This window comes from Grampus griseus (genome assembly GCF_964374135.1).
Source record: "Grampus griseus genome assembly, chromosome: 10".
Lineage (NCBI taxonomy): Eukaryota > Metazoa > Chordata > Mammalia > Artiodactyla > Delphinidae > Grampus > Grampus griseus.
Window position 1 is genome coordinate 53,819,549 of NC_139004.1, and position 23,848 is coordinate 53,843,396.

The following is a 23,848-nucleotide window of genomic DNA, read 5'->3' on the forward strand; positions in this document are numbered from 1 at the left end:
TTGGGCTTTAGCAGCAAAGAGGTCACCTGATGATCACAGAGGCATTTTAAAGCCTGTGATGGGGATGGAAGATGGAGTGGAGTCAACTGAGGAGTAAGTACGAGGGGGGCATATGGAGACTGCAAGGAGAGAGAACTTTCTGGAAAACTTTGGGTGTGAGGAGGTGGAGAGAGAGCTATAGCTGCAGGAAATGTGGAGTGGAAGGAAGATATTTTTAAGGCTGGGGAGACTTGAGCCTTTTTTAGTGATTGAGAGGAAAGGGTTGACTTCTTCAACATAGAAGAGAAATGGTTTAATTGATACCCTGAAAAGGCCAGGGAGGAAGTCCAGAATGCAGGAGGAGGGACTGACATTGGCAGAGAAGGACACTGCCTTGAATGTCACATCAGGGATATGCGTGTTGTTGTGGAAACCACACTCGAATTCACTGGGCCAGCTGCTATTTCTCCTTCCTTCACCCTCTACCACAATATCGGTCAGACACCTTTTCTCTAGACCTCAATTCTCAGCAGCCCCGACTCCACTTGTGTGTGTCCAAGGTGGGAAGGAGAATGTCCCAGGACCTCACAGGCACCTTCTTGGTCATTGGGACTAACCTCCTTCCTGCCTCTGTTCACTCAGTGTCTGATCAGGCATGAGAGTCATGCCCAAGGTTCCCTATACACTCGCCCCATCCAAGCATCCATTCTCACCTGACTTCCCAAGTTCACATCCTACCAACCCAAAGTCAACTCCCTCTCTCCTCCTCTCAGATGAACTGGACAAGCTGTAGCTGCAGGGTGTATGATGGTTACCTTTCCCCTGGTCTGCCTCATGCTCCTGTGTCTGGGTCCAGGATGAGTCAGCATTCTCTAGTGCTCTTGGCCAAATCCATTTTTCTTATAAATGAAGATACTGTCCCCATTTTCCTAGTTGACAGAGGGGCCTAATGAGTCCACTGGCCTCACCTGTGTGTGTTAAGTGGCTTGAGTGTCATTTAATCTAACTTCAAGATGTGTGACTAAATTCTAGATGTGCTAGTAAAATGCTGACCCTATTAAAAAAATCCAAGTATCACATTTAAACAAAATCCAGGAAGCAATGACTAGAAACACAAATTAACTGAGAGCTTTAATATGCTCCTATGTTTCTGCATAACTAACTTTCTAAAGGCCTGAAGACAGAACCACAGACTTTTTTTTTTTTACATCTTTATTGGAATATAATTGCTTTACAATGGTGTGTTAGTTTCTGCTCCATAACAAAGCGAATCAGCCATACATGTACACATGTTCCCATATCTCTTCCCTCTTGCGCCTCCCTCCCTCCCACCCTCCCTATCCCACCCCTCCAGGAGGTCACAAAGCACCGAGCTGATCTCCCTGTGCAGACTTTTTAAAAACAACAAGAAATTGCAAGTCAATAAACATCCTATTCCCATGCCCCCCTCTGCTCATCCAACCCGGTGATGACGAAACACACACTGACATGAGCAATAAGAAAAATAACATTATCACAGGATCAATGTCTATTGCTGGCTTCATATATAAAGGACTTGGCTTCCTATTGATGTTTAATTTTTGTAAATGCCTCTGGAAATTTAAGTAGCAGTAGGAAAACATTATCCTGAGATAATGTTCAATTTCTCCCAACATAAGCTCTTAAACCCTGGATGTGTTCAGTTTTCAGTCTGGGACAAATTCTGGAGAACAAATTTCTTTGGAACAGACAGTGGTAGATTTATTTTAAATAGGCTGGCTTTGGTGCTCCGGGTCTAGGGGACAGGAGAGTAGAAGATGGTTGGAACAACAGAGGAACAGAAAGCCTGGCCGTCTGCTTGTTCCGTGGCTTGTTCTAAGGTACCCATCAGCAAAGTGGGAGACTCTTTCTCCTCCCTCCCTGTCCCACAGCTGATGCAGTGGCATGTGCCCAATTTGTGACTACTGGGGACAAGTGAGGAGGCTCTGAAGGGTTCACCTGTCCATGTAGGATCCTGTGATGTCCTAGCATCCTGTTACCCCTTGCTGTACCTCAGCTGCTCTGGCATTGACTCAAATCCCTGGGGCTGTATACTGGGCACCTAGCTTGAATAACAAATCCACGCCTGCCAGCTCTACCCTAGGAAAAGCATTAGAATACTTTGAAGGGGAGGAATCATAGATATAAAAGCTGAAAGGGAGGTTCCTCAAGAGATCTAATCTAGGATTCCTCAGCCTTCAGGCAGGTAAGGTGTGAATGCCCCCATTCCTCGGAAGAAATTCTGAAGATCCAGCTAATTAGAATAGAGGGCAGGTAAGTGACTGTCATATACCCTTAGAGCAGTGTTTCTCAGACAACTTGCACAGAATTGCCTGGTTCTTGTTAAAACACAGATCTCTGGACCCCACCCCCAGAGTCTCAGATTCTGTAAATCTGGGGTGGGGCCCAGGAATGTGCATTTCCAATGATTTTTTAGTTCCTGCTGATGCTCTTGGTCTTGGTCCGGAGGCCACTCTTTTTTTGTTTTTAAAATAAATTTATTTATTTATTTTTGGCTGCATTGGGTCTTTGTTGTTGGGTCTTTGTTGCTGCACACGTGGGCTTTCTCGTTGCAGTGAGCGGGGGCTATTCCTCGTTGCGGTGCACGGGCTTCTCATTGCAGTGGCTTCTCTTGCTGCAGAGCTTGGGCTCTAGGCATGCGGGCTTTAGTAGTTGTGGCTCGCGGGCTCTAGAGCTCAGGCTCCATAGCTGTGGCGCACGGGCTTAGTTGTTCCGCCGTATGTGGGATCTCCCCAGACCAGGGCTCAAACCCATGTCCCCTGCATTGGCAGGTGGATTCTCAACCCTTGCACCACCAGGGAAGTCCCTGGATGCCACGTTTTGAGAATCACTGGACTAAAGTCTCCTTTCTGTATTTCATGACCCAGAAGCTGGGCTGTCTTAAGCTAACACGTGAGTTGTTCTGTAACCTGTTGAGTCAAATAGGAGCATAAAATACCCATGTCCCCAAAGGAAGCTCATTCCTTCATCTGAGACTCTGCAGAGCCTTTGCCCGAGTAAGAGTAAGCTGTTTTCCTCACTGTGACTCTAAGGCCGGTTCCAACTACTCCAAAGCCACATGCGCTTGGAAAGACACAGGGGTTCCTCAAGGTGTCCCAGCCTCTGACCTAGAATCTTTTAACTTGAGAAGAACTGTCACCTTCCTGGGAATCTGAAATAGAAAGGCAAATTTGTGAAGGCCTTTCTGACTCTGAACAGCTGGATTCGCACTCGGCCATGGTGATCACTCAGTGCCATGCAGACATGACAGTGATAAATGATGCTGGATTCCACTAAAAAACCATCAAAGCTGCAGGGTGGAGACCCCAGTCACTGAGCCCAGTGCCCTCTGGCCCTTCCGGTCAAGGTTTGAAAAGCTGACAGGCGGCAAGGAGGTAGGGTGAGAGAGAGGCATCATGTGGGTGTGGCAGCTTCGCAGTTGTAGGGGTGGGGTGATCAGCAGGAGAGGAGGGAAGGGTAGACAGCAACCAGAGGGTTTTCTTCAGTCCCAAGAATTGTAGACCCTTACCTGACCTCCCTTCTTCCCTGACAGAAGAATTTCATGAGAAAGTCCACTTGCCTCGGAGTACAGTCCCAACCCCACCCCCACCTGAGTCAAAGCAGTGAGAACATTCGGCTCTTTGCAGGGTTATGTGTTCTGAATTTTCTACTTGCATTATGTTTCATATAAAGGTTAGAAAACAAAAATGCTGGAATTTTCAAGTCCTTGTCCTGCTTCTCTCTGTCAATTTCTGGTGTGCTGCCTTTATAAGCATTTCCCCCTTTTGTTTTAATTGCTTCCATCTTTTTCCTTTTGTATTCTTTCTTGCTGATTCTTCTTCTTTGTTCCTCTTTGAGGAATTCAGATTTCTGCTTCTCCAGTCACCTTTCTTTCCAGTCTTTGACTTTTAAGAGCAGACTGTGTAGGTGGTTATGAAACACAAGGGCCAGTTCTGAGAGCCACCTCTCCCCCAGCAACTTGCATTTCAGGCAGAAGGAGCCCACGTCCACTTCTATTTTGCTTAATGTGTTACTGAAATGCAACATGTATACAGAAAAACGCACAAACCATATATTTCTCGCTGATGGATTTTTATAGACTGACCACACGGAGTGACCAGCACCCAGATCAAGAAACAGAACATGGCCGGCCCCAAAGCCCCTAGTGTCTCCCTTCAGTAATTTCCAGCCCTTCGGAATATCACTATCCTGATTTCTAACAGATTAACTTTGACTGTTTTTTAACTTTACATAAATGGAATCATTCAATGCATACTCTTTGATGCCTGGCTATTTTTCTCAATTTTGTGTTTGTGAAATCCACTGATGCTGTTACATGTAGTTTGTGCATTTTCCTTGTGCTCTCTCTCCTTTGCTCTCTCTGTGTAACGAACATATTACACTTGATTCATTTGACTATTGATGGACATTTGGGCTTTCCCAATTTGAAGCTGTTATGAATTTTGCAGCTATTCTCATTATTTACATGCTTTTCTGTGAACATACATCCTTTTTCTGTTGGATTTATGAGTGGAATTGCTATTTTATAAATTAGCATTTATTCAGCTTTAGAAGGTACTACTATATAGTTTTCTAAAGTTACTTTACCAATTTATACCTGTACCCCCACCAGAAAAGTCCAAGAGTTGTAGTTGCCCCACATTCCTGTCAACATCTGGTATCTTTACTTTTATTCATTGTGATAGGTGTGTGATGATAAGGGATTGTGGATTTAATTTGCATTTCTTCGATAGCTGATAAAGTTGGGCGCCTTTTAATATGTTTACTGGTCGTATCAATACCCTTTTTGGTGAAGTACCTGTTAAATATTTTGTCCATTGTAAAAATTTAGATTATTTGCCTTTTCTTATCGCTTTGCAGGAGTTCTTTATTATTGTGGATATGAATTCTTTGACAGATACTCTAGAGCAAATGTCTTCTCCCAGGCGTTGGCTTGCCTTCAACTCTTCTTCAAACCCATTGTTTTACAACTGCCAAACTCACACTTAAACTCCAGCTCAGATGTCACCTAATTGGTGACTTAGCCTCCATCCCCTTTCTCCTGGAGTTGTTGCCTATCCCTTGTCCTCCCACAGCTTCGGTCTAACGCTCTCTCATAGTAATTGTCGAATTAGTTACAGTGACCTCTCTTCAGAAAGACTGACCCAATGCCACTGAAACAAAAGACAGGGTTTTTAAGCACTGGCTGAGCTAGTAGAAAAGTACTGCAGGACTTTATGGGGAAGGTAGGTCAATGTGATTAGCCTGTCTCTGTCTGCTAATTGGTGTTTATCAAAGTTAGGCTTCTACCCTCCCACAGAGACTGGGAGATGACTGTAATCATCTCTCTTGATGGTTATATTTCAAAGGGATGGCTCCACAGTCCTTGAGAAGACTCAAGATTCTTGGGTTGTAATTGGCTGGGAGAAGATTTACATCTCAAAAGGACAGAGAAAGAATTTGCAATCTTCTAAACTAAGGAATAAAAAAGTAAAGTAAGTCATGTTCTGAGAAAAGGGAGGTCAGGAGCCTATAGTTAGGAAGAAGCCCATCTGAAGTTTAGTCAAGCTGAGGGGAATGTTAAGGCCATCTTGGTCACCCTCACTCCAATTTAAATACCATAATTTAAATTTGGTTTTAACATTCTACTCCTCTGTTCTAAAGCCTTCCATGGCTCCATACCAAAGGAGCTGTAAACTCAGGTGTGCATGGAAGAGTCTCCATGCTCTTATCCCAACCTCCCCTGAGTCTTACTCCTGCCATACTGGAGATGGAGTCACCATGAGCATTCTGAAAATGGTCACAGGAAGTGACGTTGAGGGAGATGAACTTCAAAGCATCACAGGATGTAAGTGGCTAACCCAGTGGTGATTTGAATCATGGGCCGGGTGAGGGTAGAGCAGGAGAAACAAGACCAGGTAATGTCCCAAGTCGTTGGACTACCAGCCAAGTGTGTTTCTGGGAAGACGGGCATTTTGTCTCAGGCAGTGCTCAGAGAGTGACCTGCTCAGACTTCTCAGCTGGGCCCCAGCTGCCCTTCAAGGGCTTTCTGGTAGTCATATCATTTCAGGGTTAGTTTAACAAAATTCAGAGATTTTTCCTTACGTGGAAACCATCTGTGCTCCATCAAGGTCAAGGTCATGGGCCAATGGGCCAATCATGTTTTGTGCCCATCCTCTGAAGGTCAGCGAGATGGATGTGGTCCCCTTAATGTCTCCTGAATGACAAGGACAACCTAAGATTTTCTACCTTCCTGCTCCACTGAACACACAGAACTCAATTGAAAGCCCACAACACGTTTAAGTGTCTGAAATTAAATCTGAAGTCGAAGCAGCAGCATCTTATTACTTTTAATCAGTGCAGTGCATGAAAGCCCCTTTGGAGAAATCGTTATTTTACCTCTACACGCAGAAGGCAGAACTGCACCCTGCTTCCTCTGGTCCCTGGAAGATGACAAGGACTCTTCACTCTGCCTGTCCATCAGACTTCAGCTTCTGCTGTGTCCAGGGCTTGGGTCAGATTTGATCCTTAGAGCTGCTTCTTTTGAGTCCCACTTTGCATGGCTTTCAGCTGTACTTTTCTTAATATAGGGACAAGAGGCTGAGGGATTAGTAACTATAGTTACCATTTATTAAGCACTTTCTTTATCAGTGTTAGTAGCAAACAATCAAAACTGGTTTGATCAGGGGGTAATTTATTAAAGGATATTGGGTTGTGCACAGAATCTCCAGCAAAGCTAAAGAACAGGGTTGGAAGCTGTACAGCCAGGAACAATGCTCAACATCTCACTGCAGAATTGGAGGTAGTAGGGACACCACAACGGCCACCCCGGGCACAGCAGCACAGCTTGAACTGCTAATGCTGAACGCTAGAAGCCATGTCTAATTTTCCCTGCAACAGCCATGAAAGGTAAGTAGTATTATCTTCATTTTACAGATGAGGTCACAGAAGTTCAGAGATGTTAGGTAGCTTATTCCCAAAGTTAGCTACAAATTCTCAACTGTGAGTTCAGTGAGGATGGGGATTATGTTGATTTTGCTCACTGTTTAGTGTAAGCTCCAGTGCCAGTTCAGTAGCTACTAAATAAACTTATGGAATGAATACACGGGGGAAATGATGGAGAGATGCATGGTTATCGTGTTTGTTTTAGTCCCACTTTAACACGACCTGTCCTCTTCTACCTTCCTTTGGGACCATATCCCATGTTTCTGGCCAGAGGGTTGGGTAAATGACTCAGGGTCAGGCAGTCATAATATCCTCCTGGCCGTGGTGTTTGGTCCCAAAGTTTGAAGGATGTGAGTCTGAGCAGATGGCCCAGCACATGGAGCAAGACTGATTGTGATATGAAAGAACTGAGCCAACATACAGAGAGGAGCGAAGACAGGATTTCTGATTCAGTTTTCCTGCATATTACTAATATTGGCTGTTTTATAAATAAGCACTATCACTCCAGTCCAGAAAGGCAGATTGAAAATGGTGACTTCTCTCAAAAAAGGGGTTTTATTTTGGATGCCAACTCCAGTGCCCCATTAGATGGATACGTTTCAAGAAGTATTCTGGGTTAAAATGGATGTCTTCTCAATCCTTCTTCCTTTCTCTTTGGCAAGCCCCCATGTGTCTTAACTTACCTATAGTTGAATGGAGTCTCTTTTACAGGCAGTTTTTCCATCTCCAAGCCCATGCTCAGTGAATATCTCTGAGATATGTTTGTTGGGACAACTGTTGGGCAAAGGATGTTACGGGGGCAAGAGAAAAGCAAACTTCAAGGTGGACAGTGCAGGTTCTGGTGGCCATAGTATGTTTCAGGCTGAGCACCTTTGAGAGCCCTTCTACTGGAGGAGTCTGTTGTGTAGCACGCTCATGTGGTCAGGTACAGAGCACTCCTTCAGGCTAGCTCTAGTAATGGGACTGTTGTGAAGTTGTCAGTGCACTCGTTGCATTGACATTGCATCGTCCAGACCTCTTGCAGGAGCACAGCTGCAGCATGGGGCTCTGTGGATCCTGGGGTGTAATTTAAGAATTAGATGTTTGCTCTATCCTAGTAGCTTTAGCCTCAGGCCATCTTGGCCCATCCTGTAGTACCAGGGCTCCTTCATTATCAGGGCTCAGTGATCCTTTTGTTTCTATTCCAGCTCCAGTGCTGACGGCATGACCCTCCCTCTCATTACTTCCATGGACCACTGGCTGGTCCACAGATTAGACATCCCCATTGGGTGTCGTAGCCTTACTTATCTCTATACTTGGTGGATAGAGCTGCTGGCCCTTCAGTCCTTCCCTATCCACCACTGCACCCAGCTCCCTACCCAACCCTCTCATCTCCAAAGCTCTGATGAATCAGTTTTCATTTCCCAGGCCGAGTATATTCCCACATTTGGCTGAAGACTTTCTACCTTCCCGGAATGCCCAGTCTCTGTACCTTTGTTGTCCTCCCAGGGCTCCTGGCCTTTCTTTCTTTCTGCATCATAAGGAAAGCAGCCTGCTGCTGCTCTGCCCCATTGCTGCTTGCCTTACTAACTTTGCTTTTCAAAATGAGGCTTAATTGTAACTTTTATTGACAGACTTACCTTATGCCATAGGAACCCCTCTTGAATCAATTAAAATCAATTAATCACACAGTGATTAACTTTAATTGTGGGATGTTACCTACACTCAGCAAATAACCATTCACATATGCTTCAATTAATATTTTTACCCCCCTTTGTTGACAAATGAGCTATTGTACTTAAAGTTAATTAAATGTTAGCGTGGTCCCAATTAACATTGCATTAGCCGAAAAAATGCCTTGATTGTCAATCCTGAGCAAAATGTGTGACAATCTACCACTTAACATAATGCAATATATGTTAGTTAGACACACGGAGGCCTAACCTTTTTCCAAATATAGTGAATGATCTGGTCAAAACATGAGGCCACATTTAAAGCCATTGAAAATCTTGGGATTTTTTTTACTCTGACTTGAGATAAACAGGGAAAATAAAACTGTGTCCACCTAGAAATAGTTGCCTATCTTTTTCTGTCTGTGTTTTCCTAAACCAAGATTTAATGTCTCTAGATGATCAGTACTTTATATATAGGGCCTTTTTATTTTACTCAATATTTTGTATTATTTTTGTCTCTTTTATTTCTAAAGTGTCTCATTCCTCTCTATCTTAAATGTTTCTTTACCGAAACACTCTTTATTGTGCCATAAATTCCAAACTGCATTTTTCATTTTTCACTCAACCTTCGGTTTTTGAGACTCCTCTAAGTAGGTTATGTGCGTCTATTTTATATGCAAACATTGTTTATCCATGCCCACATTGATAAGCATTCAAATTGTTTCCAACTCTTTGCTTTTATAAGCAGCGTTGGGATGAGTATCTTTGTGTTTCTGAATTTGGGTATGTTGGGGTCCAGGGCAGACCACCCCAAAATGTACCTTAATGACATATTGATTATTTTGAATTAAAGTTACTTAAGAAACAGCAGGGCTTCCCTGGTGGCGCAGTGGTTGAGAGTCCGCCTGCCAATGCAGGGGGCACGGGTTCGTGCCCCAGTCCAGAAGATCCCACATGCCGCGGAGCGGCTGGGCCTATGAGCCATGGCCGCTGAGCCTGCGTGTCCGGAGCCTGTGCTCCGCGACGGGAGAGGCCACAACAGTGAGAGGCCCGCGTACCACAAAAAAAAAGAAAAAAAAAAAAAAGAAACAGCAAATACAAGAAGAACACTCTGACCCTCCTTTCTGTCTCCCTGGAAGCAGGAAATAAATCTCTCATGTGAAAGGTTCATTCCCTGCATCTGGAGGTAGAAGGGCACCCTTATTGCCCAAGACAGAAATCAGGGCTGAGAAGCCTATAGAAACAAACCTTGTTACTTCTTTAATTTACTTCCCCAAGCCCAACTCTGTTTGGATTCTTCACTAATTGGCCACCCCAAACCTAAGCTTCTTTGTGCTGTGAATTCCTCACAAATTTATTGTTTCTTTGCTTAAAAAGTATAAAAGCTGCTTGCTTTGGCCACCTCTTAGGTCTCATTTCTATGGGACCTCCATGCACATGAATTAGAATTTGTTTCTTTTTCTCCTGTTAATCTGTCTTGTGTCATTTTATTGTTAAACCAGCCACATGGAACTCAAGAGGGGTAGAGAGGGAAAATACTCCCTCCCCAACAGGTACCTGTCTGAGATATATTCCTAGGGAAGCAACAAACATTGGGTCATAGGGCGAGTGCAAACTGCACTCTGGATTTGATCACATTTTGCGCAGGAGGAAATGGAGATCTGGAGAGGTTAAGCAAATTTTCAAGGTCAGGTCTGTGACTAGGCTTGATTTCAGATCTTCTGACTCTTAGTGGATCTTCTGCATCTTAGTGGATCTTCTGAATCTTAGTGAAATATTTATTTCACAATATGCTACCATCTCAATTGCCCTGAATTCCCTGGAATTTTCAAAGCAAAATTTCTCTAATATGATAGTTTCATTGTGTTATAGTTTGGAATATATTATTAGGGTCAACATTCTATATACAAATTATGGCTGACACAGAGACGTGTGCAATTATTATCAGGCAATGGCATTGGGAATTTAGGTCTAAACTGTTCTCTTCAAAAACTGCTTTTAGGGAATTCCCTGGTGGTCCAGTGGTTAGGACTCTGCGCTTTCACTGCAGAGGGTGCGGGTTCAATCTCTGGTCAGGGAACTAAGGTCCCCACAAGCCATGCAGAGCTGCCAAAAAAAAAAAAAAAGAAAAGAAAAAAATAACAAATTTAAAAAAACCCTGCTTTCGCTATTGGGCAAAGGCCTATAAAACCAGTCATATATTTTAGAATAGGTGATAGAGATATAATAATTACCCATGTGAGATTTCAAAGTTCTTCTCACACTAGGGGGCAAAACACTGCTTCCACGATAAACACACACACACAAACGTAAATCCCACATTTATCTTTACAAGTAAGCTTGCCCTGAAGGGTGTACATATGTATGTCTCTGAGAGATATAAAGTGATATAAATCTAAGCTTTTAAGTTGCCTTTGGAGCTTTATAGTTCCTTTGTGTGTTTGGAGTAGGTTTGACTGCTCAAATGCCATCCCTAGATATATTATTTGCCTCCCTGTTTCCTCTGCCTCCGTTCACATTAATTTCTTAAGGGTTAATTGAGCAACTGCTGAATCCAAGAACAATATACATTCCTTGTCCTTATAACACAAGGCAGAGGGAAATAAGTAACAATTCTGAGTGCTGAGCCAAGGCTTGTGGGTGACCCGAGGAAGGAGCCATTGAATCAGTCAGTGAGTGGTGAGCAGGAAGGTGAGATCTGAGCTGGACTTGAACAGATGTGTAGGAGGTGGTCAGGTGGAGGAGGAAGGCAGGATCCTAAGTACAGGAGAGAGCAGAGTGCTTCACCTGCCTCCTGTACTCATGCCCCCGCCCCCTGCTCTTCCTGCCCCTACAGTAGCCATGTTCAGAAATAATCCAGCATCCCTGAGGGAAGAGGAACAAATGTTCTACATTGCACCATGCTAAGCATCCCCCTCCAGTCCTTGTGCCTGTGAAATGCATTTCACGCCTCATCTGTTCCTTAAATGAGATGTGAAAGCAGTTTACACCTCGTTTACATTTGTGCTGTTTTACCAAACAGCATAGATACAGCTCCATCCAAAGTAATGAAATGAGGTCAGGCACGCTTTCTCTCCTTGGATTGAATCCACCCAACTCTTCATATCCTCCCAGGCATCTACTAAGTGTTGGGAGAGAAAGTGCAAGGCTTGGTGGAGAGGTGTAGGGAGCAACAGCAACAGGTATTCAGATCCTTTTTGAGGGAAATGGCCTTCCTTTCAAGCCAATAGTACTTTACTGAGTATAATTTGCTTAAGTGAAATGCAGAAATCATAGGTGTATACTTTGAAGAATTTTACTTTTGCATATACCTGTGTAACCAACAGCCAGATGAAGATAGAGAATGTTTCTCTCACTCCTGAACATTTTCTCATGCCCCATTCCAGTCAAAAGCCTCCTCCTCAAAGATAACTGCTATTCTGACGTTAATTGCCACCATGGATATACTGTAATTATTCTACAGCTTAATATACTTGAAAGCATATAGCGTGTACTGACTTCTGCTCAGATAATGTCTGTGAGATTCATGTGTGTTGTTGTAGTGGTAACCCATTTCTTTAAGTTGTTGGATAGTGTTCCACTGTATGACTAAGACGCAGTTTAGCCACCATCTTGGGTTGTGGTGGTGTGCGCAGCACTTCTCCACACAGGCACCAAGGTGTGTCCCCGCAGCAGTTCTGCACCGGAAAAGCGAATCCGACCTGTCAGGTGCAAGGCCTCTGCACACAGCCCCCTACAGGCAAGTGAAACTAGACTAAGCACAAAAGAAGAAAAACAATGCACCGAAGCTCCCGGGGCGGCTAGGCCAGCCACTGAGGCAGAGCTGTGGAGCTCCAATTCCAGGTTGGCCACCATCCAAGGGCCAGAAACTTGATTCCTTTCTGACTTGCCCATACTCCAGCTATGGGGCTGAGAGGGTATTGGTGCTCCGGCTGGGTGTCAGGCCTGAGCCTCTGAGACGGGAGCGCCAGTACAAGACATTGGACCACCAGAGACTTCCGGGCCTCACGTAATATTAATCACCGAGCGCTCTCCCAGAGATCTCCATCTCGATGCTAAGACCAAGCTGCACTCAACGACCAGCAAGCTCCAGTGCTGGACACCCCATGCCAAGCAACTAGCAAGATAGGAACACAACCCCACCCATTAGCAGAGAGGCTGCCTAAAATCATAATAAGGTCACAGACACCCCAAAACACCACCGGACGTAGTCCTGCCCACCAGAAAGACAAGATCCAGCCTCATCCACCAGAAAACAGGCACGAGTCTCCTCCACCAGGAAGCCTACACAACCCACTGAACCAACCTTACCCACTGGGGGCAGACATCAAAAAAAACCAGGAACTACGAACCTGCAGCCTGCGAAAAGCAGACCCCAGACACAGTAAGTTACGCAAAATGAGAAGACAGAGAAATACTCAGCAGATGGAGGAGCAAGGTAAAAACCCACCAGACTAAACAAATGAAGAGGAAATAGGCAGTCTACCTGAAAAAGAACTCAGAGTAATGATAGTAAAGATGATCCAAAATCTTGGAAATAGAATGGAGAAAATACAAGAAATGTTTAACAAGGACCTAGAAGACCTAAGAGCAAACGAACAATGATGAACAACACAATAAATGAGATTAAAAATTCTCTAGAAGGAATAAATAGCAAAATAACTGAGGCAGAAGAATGGATAAGTGACCTGGAAGATAAAATAGTGCACAGCAGAATAAAGAAAAAAGAATGAAAAGAATTGAGGACAATCTCACAGACCTCTGGGACATTATTAAATGCACCAACATTTGAATTACAGGGTTCCCAGAAGAAGAAGAGAAAAAGAAAGGGACTGAGAAAATATTTGAGGAGATTATAGTTGAAAACTTCCCTAATATGGGAAAGGAAGTAGTCAGTCAAGTCCAGGAAGCGCAGAGAGTCCCATACAGGATAAACCCAAGGAGAAACACGCCAAGACACATATTAATCAAACTATCAAAAATTAAATACAAAGAAAAAATATTAAAAGCAGCAAGAGAAAAATAACATACAAGGGAATCTGCATAGGTTAACACGTGATCTTTCAGCAGAAACACTACAAGCCAAAAGGGAGTGACAGAACATATTTAAAGTGATGAAAGGGAAAAACCTACAACCAGGATTACTCTACCCAGCAAGGATCTCATTCAGATTTGACGGAGAAATTAAAACCTTTAGAGACAAGCAAAAGCTAGAATTCAACACCACCAAGCCAGCTTTACAAGACATGCTAAAGGAACTTCACTAGGCAAGAAACACAAGAGAAGGAAAAGACCTACAATAAAAAACCCAAAACAATTAAGAAAATGGTAATAGGTACATACATATCGATAATTACCTTAAATGTAAATGAATTACATACTCCAACCAAAAGACATAGACTGGCTGAATGGATACAAAAACAAGACCCGTATGTATTCTGTCTACAAGAGACCCACTTCAGACCTAGGGACACATACAGACTGAAAGTGAGGGGATGGAAAAAGATATCCCATGCAAATGGAAATCAAAAGAAAGCTGGAGTAGCAAGTCTCATGTCAGTCAAAATAGACTTTAAAATGAAGACTATTACAAGAGACAAAGAAGGACACTACATAATGATCAAGGGATCAATCCAAGAAGAAGATATAACAATTGTACATATTTATGCACCCAACATAGGAGCACCTCAATACATAAGGCAAATACTAACAGCCATAAAAGGGGAAATCGACAGTAACACAATCATAGTAGGGGACTTTAACACCCCACTTTCACCAATGGACAGATCATCAAAAATGAAAATAAATAAGGAAACACAAGCTTTAAATGACATATTAAACAAGATGGACTTAATTGATATTTATAGGACATTCCATCCAAAAACAATAGAATACACTTTCTTCTGAAGTGCTCATGGAACATTCTCCAGGATAGATCATATCTTGGCTCACAAATCAAGCCTTAGTAAATTTAAGAAAATTGAAATCTTATCAAGTATCTTTTCTAACCACAATGCTATTAGACTAGATATTAGGAAATTACAGGAAAAAATTACAGGAAAAAGTCTGTAAAAAAATACAGACACATGGAGGCTAAACAATACACTACTGAATAACCAAGAGATCACTGAAGAAATCAAAGAGGAAATCAGAAAATACCTAGAAACAAATGACAGTGAAAACACGATGATTCAAAACCTGTGGGATGGGACTTCCCTGGTGGCGCAGTGGTTAAGAATCTGCCTGCCAATGCAGGGGACACGGGTTTGAGCCCTGGTCCAGGAAGATCCCACATGCCGCAGAGCAGCTAAGCCCGTGTGCCACAACTGCTGAGCCTGCGCTCTAGATCCTGCGAGCCACAACTACTGAAGCCCGCACGCCTAGACCCTGTGCTCCACAACAAGAGAGGCCACTGCAGTGAGAAGCCCACGCACCACAACAAAGAGTGGGTCCCGCTCTCTGCAACTAGAGAAAGCCCACGCACAGCAACTAAGACCCAATGCAGCCAATAAATAAATAAATTAATAAAAAAAGAAAAAGAAAAACCTGTGGGATGCAGCAAAAGCAGTTCTAAGAGGGAAGTTTATAGCAATACAATACTACCTGAAGAAGCAAGAAACATCTCAGATAAATAACCTGTTCTTACACCTAAAGGAACTCGAGAAAGAAGAACAAAGAAAACCCAAAGTTAGCAGAAGGAAAGAAATCATAAAGATCAGATCAGAAATAAATGAAAAAGAAAAGAAGGAAACAATAGCAAAGATCAATAAAATCAAAAGCTGGTTCTTTGAGAAGATAAACAAAATTGATAAACCATTAGGCAGACTCATCAAGAAAAAAAGGGAAAAGGCTCGAATTAACAGAATTAGAAATGAAAAAGGAGAAGTAAAACTGACACTGCAGAAATACAAAGGATCATGAGAGATTAATACAGGCAACCATATGCCAATAAAATGGACAACCTGGAAGAAATGGAGAGATTCTCAGAAAAGCACAACCTTCTGAGACTGAACCAGGAAGAAATAGAAAATATAAGCAGACCAAACACAAGCACTGAAATTGAAACTGTGATTAAAAATCTTCCAACAAACAAAAGCCCAGGACCAGATGGCTTCACAGGCGAATTCTATCAAACATTTAGAGAAGAGCTAACACCTAATCTTCTCAAACTCTTCTAAAATATAGCAGAGGGAGGAACACTCCCAAACTCATTCTACGAGGCTACCATCACCCTGATACCAAAACCAGACAAAGATGTCACAAAGAAAGAAAACTACAGGCCAATATCACTGATGAACATAGATGCAAAAATCCTCAACAAAATACTAGCAAACAGAATCCAACAGCACATTAAAAGGATCATATATCATGATCAAGTGGGGTTTATCCCAGGAATGGAAGGATTGTTCAATATACCCAAATCAATCAATGTGATACACCATATTAACAATATCACTGATGAACATAGATGCAAAAATACTAGCAAACAGAATCCAACAGCACATTAAAAGGATCATATAAAAGGATCACATTAAAAGGATCATAACTGAAGGATAAAAACCATATGATAGTCTCAATACATGCAGGAAAAGCTTTCAACAAAGTTCAACACCCATTTATGGTAAAAATGCTCCAGAAAGTAGAGGGAACTTACCTTAACGTAATGAAAGCCATATATGACACACCCACAGCCAACATCATCCTCAATGGTGAAAAACTGAAACCATTTCCACTAAGATCAGGAAAAAGACAAGGTTGCCCACTCTCACCACAATGATTCAACATAGTTTTGGAAGTTTTAGCCACAGCAATCAGAGAAGAAAAAGAAATAAAAGGGATGCAAATCGGAAAAGAAGTAGTAAAAAAGTCACTGTTTGCAGATGACATGATGCTATATATAGATAATCCTAAAAATGCCACCAGAAAACTGCTAGGACTAATCAATGAACTTGGTAAAGTAGCAGGATATACAATTAATGTACAGAAATCTGTTGCATTCCTATACACTAATGAAGAAAAATCTGAAAGAGAAATTAAGGAAACACTCCCATTTAACATTGCAACAAAAAGAATAAAATACCTAGGAATAAACTTACCTAAGGAGACAAAAGACACATATGCAGAAAACTATAAGACACTGATGAAAGAAATCTAAGATGACACAAACAGATGGAGAGATGTACCATGTTCTTGGATTCGAAGAATCAACATTGTGAAAATGACTATACTACCCAAAGCAATCTACAGATTCAGTGCAATCCCTATCAAATTACCAGTGACTATTTTTACAGAAATAGAACAAAAAATCTTAAAATTTTTATGGAGACACAAAAGACCCCGAATAGCCAAAGCAGTCTTGAGGGGAAAAAATGGAGCTGGAGGAATGAGACTCCCTGACTTCAGACTATACTACAAAGTTACAGTAATCAAGACAGTATGTTACTAGCACAAAAACAAAAATGTAAATCAATGGAACAGGATAGAAAGACCAGATATAAACCCACACACATATGTTCACCTTGTCTTTGATAAAAGAGGCAAGAATATACAATGGAGAAAAGACAGCCTCTTCAGTAAGTGGTGATAGGAAAGCTGGACAGATACATGTAAAAGAATGAAATTAGAACACTCCCTAACAGCATACACAAAAAGAAACTCAAAATGATTAAAGACCTAAATGTAAGGCCAGACTCTATAAAACTCTTAGAGGAAAACATAGGCAGAACACTCTATGACATAAATCACAGCAAGATCCTTTTTGACCCACCTCCTTGAGAAATGGAAATAAAAACAAATATCAACAAATGGGACCCAATGAAACTTAAAAGCTTTTGCACAGCAAAGGAAACCATAAACAGGATGAAAAGACAACCTTCAGAATGGGAGAAAATATTTGCAAATGAAGCAGCTGACAAAGGATTAATCTCCAGAATATGCAAGCAGCTCATGCAGCTCAATATCAAAAAACCAAACAACCCAATCCAAACATGGGCAGAAGACCTAAATAAACATTTCTCCAAAGAAGATATGCAGATTGCCAACAAACACATGAAAGGATGCTCAACATCACTAATCATTAGAGAAATGCAAATCAAAACTACAATGAGATATCATCTCACACCGGTCAGAATGGCCATCATCAAAATATCTGCAAACAATAAATGCTGGAGAGGGTGTGGAGAAAAGGGAACCCTCTTGCACTGTTGGTGGGAATGTAAATTGATACAGCCACTATGGAGAACAGTATCGAAGTTCCTTAAAAAACTAAAAATAGATCTATCATATGGCCCAGCAATCCCGCTACTGGGCATATACCCTGAGATAACCATAATTCATAAAGAGTCATGTACCACAATGTTCACTGCAGCTCTTTTTACACTAGCCAGGACATGGAAGCAACCTAAGTGTCCATCGACAGATGAATGGATAAAGAAGATGTTGCACATATAAACAATGGAATATTACTCAGCCATAAAAAGGAATGAAACAGTTATTTGTAGTGAGGTGGATGGACCTAGAGTCTGTCATACAGAGTGAAGTAAATCAGAAAGAGAAAAACAAATACCGTATGCTAACACATATATATATGGAATCTAAGGAAAAAAAAAAGGTCATGAAGAACCTAGGGGCAAGATGGGAATAAAGACACAGACCTACTAGAGAATGGACTTGAGGATATGGGGAGGGGGAAGGGTAAGCTGGGACAAAGTGAGAGAGTGGCGTGGACATATATACACTACCAAACATAATATAGATAGCTAGTGGGAAGCAGCCACATAGCACAAGGAGATCAACTCCATGCTTTGTGACCACCTAGAAGGGTGGGATAGGGAGGGTGGGAGGGAAATGCAAGAGTGAAGGGATCTGGGGATATAGGTATACGTATAGCTGATTCACTTTGTTATACAACAGAAACTAACACAACATTGTAAAGCAATTATGGCCCAATAACGATGTTTAAAAAAAAAGACCCAGTTTTATCATTTTCCTTTTGGTGGGCATTTGGAGGGTGTTTTTTTTTTTGTTTTCTATAAATTAAACTGCTATGAATATTGTTACACAAGATTTTATGGATATATACACTCATTTTTCTCAGGACACAGCTGTGAGTGGAATTTCTGTGTTCTAGTGTAGGTGTATTTTAACTTTATTAGAAAATGACAAACATTTCTTTGAGGTGATTGAACCATTTTACACTCCCACTGGTAGTATAATGGAAATTCTGGTTGCTTTGGTTGATTCAAGATAATGAAGTAGTGTTGGCAATCACTGTAAAGGAGCACAAATTCATTTAAGGAACATGAGGTAAAAGACAAGACTAAATATTTTGGAAGAGAGCCAGAATACGAAAGGAGTTCCTATGCATGAATCTTTATTGCCCCAAATAACATATCTTGAATGTCCTGATTTTGCCTAAACTCGCTGTATTTAAAAATGCACACCACGTTTTGTCTCCTTCAGACTACCTGCCTGAGGATGTAAGAACAATGCACTGGGTGTCATATAACAATAATGTAAAGGAGGCCATTTGCCTACCTTCACCAAATTAGACTGATAGTTTGTAATTTTTGCCAAACTGACAAAGAAATATTTATCTCTTACTTCTGTCTTTAATTTTGTGCTTTGATAGTTAATGAAGCAAAGCATTTTGTTTGTTTATGGATATGTGTATTTTTTTCTTAGTGTATTGACTCTTCATGTTCTTTGCTCATATTCTCTGGTGTTTGTCTTTTTCTTGTTGACGTTTAGATGGCTTTATACTGACAACTGGTTGTCATATATGTTGCAAATATTTCTCTTTTTCTGTTGTTTACCTTTTTAAATAAAAACTACTTTTACTATTTTTAAAAATTCTACTTGCTCTTTATTAAACATCTGAGCAATAGAGAAAAGATTACAGAAAGATCGAAATTCTTCCAAATCCCACTTTACAGAGATAAAACAAAAAATAAAACGAAGAAATAATCAATAAAATTCTGGTGAAAATCACTTCAGGCATCTCTCTACCCATATATGGAGAAAACTAGGTATGAAGGTAGATGTTTAGAAGAATCGCTTTAAAAATACAATATAAGTTCTATTTGTATAGCTATACTTAAAAATGTCTTTATTGCAAAATATATTAATCCTAAAAGAGTCTTATTGTTTAAAACTTCATGAGTTTGGAACAATATTTGAACCACATAATTTAACTTTGGACTGTATCTTTGGAAATCTTTGCTATCAATTGTGAAAAAAATTAGCAAACATATTTTTTTTCAATTCCCCAGCACTTCTGGTTTTATTGGTTACCTCAGTATTTTGATGTTGTCAAGTTTTATAACATTATAACCTTTACTCTCACTGTAATTCCCACAGTTGTCAATTTTTCTTCTATTTTTAAACACATCATCAGCATTTCTTTTACCTTGGACTTGCATTCATATTTTCTTTATTTTGGTTTATTGCTTTTTATATTCATTTTATCAGTCTAATAATTTTCTTCACGAAGTGTTTGCAGGTGTTAGATTTCCTGAGTTCTTGTATATTTCAGAATATTTCTCATTTGCATTTGCACTGGAAGGTTTACTTGGCTAGGGATACAATTATTGAGTTTGCCTTCTTTCACTCAGAACTTTAGGGATATTGCACTAATGTCTACTGGTATTAAATGTTGGATAAAGCAGAGATCAAGAGGAACCTCATCAACTCCCTTCAACACACACATTTACACACTCTGTAAGTCTGTGTATGACTTCCTGCCTAGGTGCCCATATAATTTTTTTCTTTTTAAATATATATCTTTCGGTGGTTACTCTAGAGATTACAATATACACCTTTGACTTATCGAAGTTTGATGTTACTTGGAACTTTTATCCTCTTCTTGGACAATGTTAAAAAGTGTAACTCGGTTTAACCTCCTATCAACTTATATGCAATGGTTGTATATTTTAATTCTCTATACATTTTAAACCATGTAAAACACAATAGTAATAATAGTAATTATTATTATTGTTATTTTGTACAGAAAGTATTCATTTAGCTTGATATAGTTTTTTTTTTCCTCCTCATTCCTTTCTGCATCTCTAAGAAAACATAATATGGGATCATTTTCTCTCTGCCTGAAGAACATCCATTGTTATTTCCTTAAGTGTGGTCTGGATGTGCTGCTTATGAATCCTTTTGGTTTTTATTTGTCTTATGTCACCTTCATTCTCCAAGTGTATTTTCCTGAATATTGGATTCTAGATTGGTGCTTTTGTGCTTTCAGCACTTCGAAGGTCTGGGTTCATTGTCTTCTGTTTGATTCCATTGTTTCTAGTGAGAAGTCTGATAGTTACTCATTGTAATGAGGTGTCTGACCCCATTTTTGGATGTTTAGCTGCTGACAGCTTTTAAGCGTCCCCTTCCTCTTCCCTTTCTGCCCCACATCTGGACTAGCTGAATAAAAAAGCCCTGGTGTGCCCTCCTTTGCTACTGGTAGGAAAATCAAACCACATGAGTCCCTGCCTGCATGAGGGAACCCTCTCCCTGGTCCTACTTCCTAATCACAAGGAAAACCCGGGCCAGTCTCCTTTGCTTGCTCTCTGTATCTTGCTCTTCCCAGAGATACAAGTATGTAAATGGTAAACCTTTCCACAGCCGCTTGGTGTGTGTGGCATCTTCAGTCTCGATGTTTGAACCAAACTTTGGGTGGGAGTCTTATTGCCTCTGCAGGGAACCATGACACTTTTAAAAAGTCTCTTTTGTTTAGCTTTCATTAACTTCATCATGAGGTATTTAATTGTTCTTATTTTATTTTATTTTTTTAATTACTCTGCTTAGTCCTTCTTGAACCTGTAGCTTGATGGGTTTTTTGTGTTTTCCTTTTTTTTTTTTTTAACTAGTTTTAAAAAATTCTCAGCCATGATACTTCTGTCCAATTCTCTGTAACCTTTCTTTCTGGGACTCCAAGTATGTCAGTCTCCCCATGTACATCAGTCTTTCTCATTTTTTTCTGACCCTTTTTTCTGTCATTTTCATCCTTTTCTCTCCCATGTTTCACTTTAGATATTTTCTTCTGACCTTGCTTCCAGTTCAGTAATTCTTTTTCACCAGTGTCTAAACGTATACATTAAGTTCTTGATTTAGCTAATTGTATTTTCTAGTTTAAGAATTTTGATTTTCAGTAATAGTTCATGTATAAACTAAATATGTTCTTGTAAAACAAAAATGCCAACTTGTAGTTTGCACTGTTTCACTGTTTCAAATTTTAAACACAAATAAGTATCCTAAGTGGTAACACAGAATGACAGAGTTGAAGTAACTCACACAGACAAAAATAAGAATTTTTATTTAGTTTCATTTTATAATTCCTAGTTCTCTTCCAAATCCTCAATCTTGTGTTTTTCTCTCCGAATGTGTTAGGATGGTTATTTTAAAGTTTGTGTTTGGGAACTCCATTATTGTAAACTCCTGTAGGCGGTTTCAGTTTCTTATTATTTCTCTTAATTTCGTTTAGCTTTTCTTGCCTCTTCATTTCTGTTTGCTTTCAATGCTTGCACTTCCACTAGGAGAATTGGCCTGAATTACCTAGTCTGCTATTATCAGAAGTGGAAGACTGAATCTCTGATTTATTTTATCTTCATCCCTTATGTTCAGTAACTTCATCAGGATAGAAGTTGTTAATGAATAGTTCACCATCAAGTACATAAAAGTATATATATATATATATATATATATATATATATATATATATATATATATATATATTTGGTTCCTTTCTTTTTTCGCAGAATATCAATTACGTACATGTTGATTCTTCTTTGTTTTTTATTTTATCATCCCCTTAATAATTCTTTAAATACTGTTCTTTTTCTTACTGTTTGAGTGATTACCTGAGCTTTATCAAACCAGGGACCTGGCTGTGGTTTTTATTTTATTTAATGGTATTTAAAAAGTTTATTTATTTTATTTATTTATTTTTGCCTGTGTTGGGTCTTTGTTGCTGTGCATGGGCTTCCTCTAGTTGCGGTGAGTGGGGTCTACTCTTCCTTGCGGTCCGCAGGCTTCTCATTGCAGTGGATTTTCTTGTTGCACAGCACAGGATCTAGGTGCACGGGCTTCAGGACTTGTGGCTCATGGGCTCAGTAGTTGTGGCATGCAGGCTCTAGAGCACAGGCTCAGTAGTTGTGGCACACGGGCTTAGTTGCTCCACGGCATGTGGGATCTTCCTGGACACAGGGCTCAAACCTGTGTCCCCTGCATTGGCAGGCAGATTCTTAACCACTGCGCCACCAGGGAAGTGGCTGTGTTTTTAATTATACATATTCAATAGTTTTCTGCTTCAAATAAGACTTTAATCTCTGTAATGTTTTCATTTTCTTCTTGCACTTCTACCTTCACTTTATCAGCTCACTTTATTGCTCCTTTTTAAAATCTCTTGAAGATTTCAAAACTTTGGTTCTCTTTTTGATGTTCTTTTTGAAAAGGAAGTTTCATGGGATTCTTTGAGACTCTGAAGAATCATTTGCAGGAGCTCTTCTTCTCTTTCCTTATGTGTGCTTTTTATCTTGTGGGGTTTTTTGTCACTTTTTTTTTTTAATTGTGTGTCTGGTCTGCTTTCATTTATGGCTCATTTTTACATGGGGTCAAATAGTTACTATATTGGGAGAGATTTGGGTGAGGGTTGAACCAAAGGTGTCTGTGGCTTAGAACCAGGATTTGTGGCTTTAAACATGCTCTAATTTAGTCTGCCTTCTACCTTAACCTTTGCTTCATTCTCTCCTTGGTTGTTGAAGGTCAGTGGTCAGTGTGGCCCAGAGCACATCCCTTTAATTAACTGACTTGCTGGGTCATCATCTGGCATTTGTTCTTCCTACTTGCCTTCTCTTTGCTTTACCCCTAAAGCCCCATTTGGTTAGCAGTCTCACATTTGTCAGACCTGAAAAAAGCGAATTGGTGTGCTGTTTAGCCAGAGTTTAGGCAGGAGCACCATCCAAATCTAAAGGCAGAGGTTTGTTTCCTGGGCTGGTGATGAGTTGCAAGTGATGGATGCTCCATTAGACAGGCCTCATCCAGTGTCTCAGGATAGGTTTATGTCAGAGATCTGCGTGTCACAGCAGCTGCTGCTGTGGGGCAAGGACCCTTGAGAAACTTCTCTTCAGGCCCAACGCAGATCCTTAGCTGACCATCAAAGATGGCTCAAAGTTCCTAGCAGATGATTTGGCAGTTACCTATCCGTCTTACCAAATGAAGTCTCACATGTGTACCAAGACCATTGTGGAGAAACATCT